This window comes from Mandrillus leucophaeus, unplaced genomic scaffold (assembly GCF_000951045.1).
Source record: "Mandrillus leucophaeus isolate KB7577 unplaced genomic scaffold, Mleu.le_1.0 Scaffold103, whole genome shotgun sequence".
NCBI classification, from domain to species: domain Eukaryota; kingdom Metazoa; phylum Chordata; class Mammalia; order Primates; family Cercopithecidae; genus Mandrillus; species Mandrillus leucophaeus.
The window spans coordinates 5,410,617-5,413,120 of NW_012098432.1; the positions used below are offsets into that span (position 1 = coordinate 5,410,617).

At 41.8% G+C, this 2,504-nt stretch overlaps 1 pseudogene across 1 annotated transcript; it reads left to right on the forward strand.

The window, feature by feature from the left end:
- The first annotated feature begins 932 nt into the window (after positions 1-932).
- LOC105538169 lies at positions 933-2,129 on the forward strand (annotated as a pseudogene). The gene has a single exon (XR_001005849.1). The product of XR_001005849.1 is annotated as a eukaryotic translation initiation factor 2 subunit 2 pseudogene (transcript).
- Positions 2,130-2,504: the final 375 nt, after the last annotated feature.

Below are 2,504 nucleotides of genomic sequence, written 5' to 3' on the forward strand. Positions count from 1 at the left end.
TATGACAAAAGATTCAAAAAGACCCCTCACAAAACAAGACATCCAAATGGCCAATTGACATATAATAAGGAGTTTGACTTCATTATTCCTCAGGAAAATGCAACTGAAAACCACAAGGCAATCACTATATACCCACCAAAAGACATGCACAAGGATATTCACATCAGAACTACCCTTAATAGCTAAAAATTGGAAATAGGCCATCAACGGTACAATGGATAGACTGCAGTGTATGTGTGCAATGGAATTCTATACAGTTATGAGAATGAATGAACTACAACTACGCATAAAAACCTCATGAATATCACAAACATATTGTTGAATAAAAGCACAAACACAGATGGGAATACACTGAGTTATATTTATATAAAACTCAGAAACAGGGCTGGGCATGGTGGCTCACACCTGTAGTCCCAGCACTTTGGGAGGCCAAGGCAGTGGATCACTTGAAATCCAGGAGTTTGAGACCAGCCTGGGCAACACGGCAAAATCCCATCTCTAAAAAGAAAATACAAAAATTAGCCAGGTGTGGTGGCACATATCTGTAGCACACACCATTCTGGAGGCTGAGGCAGGAGAATCATTTGAGTTTGGGAAATCGAGGCTGCAGTGAGCTGTGATTGCACCACAGCACTCCAGCCCAGGCAACAGAGCAAGACCCACTCATAACTAAATTAATTAATTTAATTAAATAACACTCAAAAACAGGCCAAACCAATCAGTGATGTTAAAAGTCAAGATAGTATTTACTCTTGGATTGGGGTAGTGACTGAAAGGGGACATGAAAGAACTTCTGGAGTTGGAAATAATTCTATTCCTTGACCTGTAGTCTGATCACAGGGACGTGGTCATTTGGTAGAATTTCATCAGCGAAGGCACATTTCCAAAGCTTGGAGGAGAGGCTGACCGGATGTCGTTCCCTTACACTGACGCAAAGTCTAGTGCGGTTGTGGGAGAGGTATCTGCAGAAGCAGTGCTGCCACCAGGGGCTGGGGCTGTCCTGTCTGACTTCGCGTCCGAGCCGAGCCCACTCGAGCCGCAACCATGTCTGGGAATGAGATGGTTTTTTATCCAACTATGAGTAAGAAGAAAAAGAAGAAGAAGAAGCCTTTTATGTTAGATGAGGAAGGGGATACCCAAACAGAGGAAATTCAGCCTTCAGAAACAAAAGAAGTGGAGCCAGAGGCAACCAAGGACAAGGATCTAGAAGCTGATGAAGAGGACAGCAGGAAAAAAGACGCTTCTGATGATCTAGATGACTTGAACTTCTTTAATCAAAAGAAAAAGAAGAAAAAAACTTTGATATTGATGAAGATGAAGAATGTGTAAAGGATCTTAAGATTGAAAATAATGTTCAAGAACCAGCTGAAGCAGAGGATGACCTTGACATTATGCTTGGCAATAAAAAGAAGAAAAAGAATGTCAAGTTCCCAGATGAGGATGAAATACTAGAGAAAGATGAAGCTCTAGAAGATGAAGACAGCAAAAAAGATGATGGTATCTCATTCAGTAATCAGATAGGCCCTGCTTAGGCAGGCTCAGAAAGAGACTACACATATGAGGAGCTGCTGAATCGAGTGTCAGCATCACAAGGGAAAAGTATCAAGACATGGTTGCTGGGGAGAAAAGGAAATTTGTCATGAAACCACCATAGGTTGTCTGAGTCGGAACCAAGAAAACTTCTTTTGTCAACTTTACAGATATCTGTAAACTATTACATCGTCAGCCCAAATATCTCCTTGCAATTTTGTTGGCTGAGTTGGGTACAAGTGGTTCCATAGATGGTAATAACCAACTTGTAATCAAAGGAAGATTCCAACAGAAACAGATAGAAAATGTCTTGAGAAGATATATCAAGGAATGTGTCACTTGTCACACATGCTGATCACAAAATGCCATAGAAGGGCACACGATACTATTTCCCACAGTGTGAAACTTGTCATTTTAAATGTTCTATTGCCAGTATCAAAACCAGCTTCTAGGCTGTCGCGGGTAGCGAGCACAGTTCCATGTCAAAGCTAACTAATTTGCTAATCACTGATTTTGCAAAGCATGTTGTGGAGTTGTGCCCCGACAGGTTTGCCATCAGAGTGGATACACTTAATCTTGTTGTATTAAAAACAAGATAAGGCTGGGTGTGGTGGCTCACACCTGTAATCCCAGCACTTTGGGAGGTGGGCAGATGACCTGAGGTCAGGAGTTCAAGACCAGCCTGGCCAGTATGGTGAAATCCCAATTCTACTAAAAATACAAAAAAAATTAGTTGAACATGGTGGCACACATCTATAATCCCAGCTATTCGGGAGGCTGAGGCAGGATAACTGCTTGAACCTGGGAGGCAGAGGTTGCAGTGAGCCAGGACCGCGCCATTGCGCTCCAGTCTGGGCAACAAGAACAAAGCTCCATCTCAAAAAAAAAAAAAAAAAAAAAAAAAAAAAAAACACAAGTTAAAAAAGCTGGCAGGTTCTTTGGTGAGTGGTTGCTTGGTCTGAAATTCTTGCAAG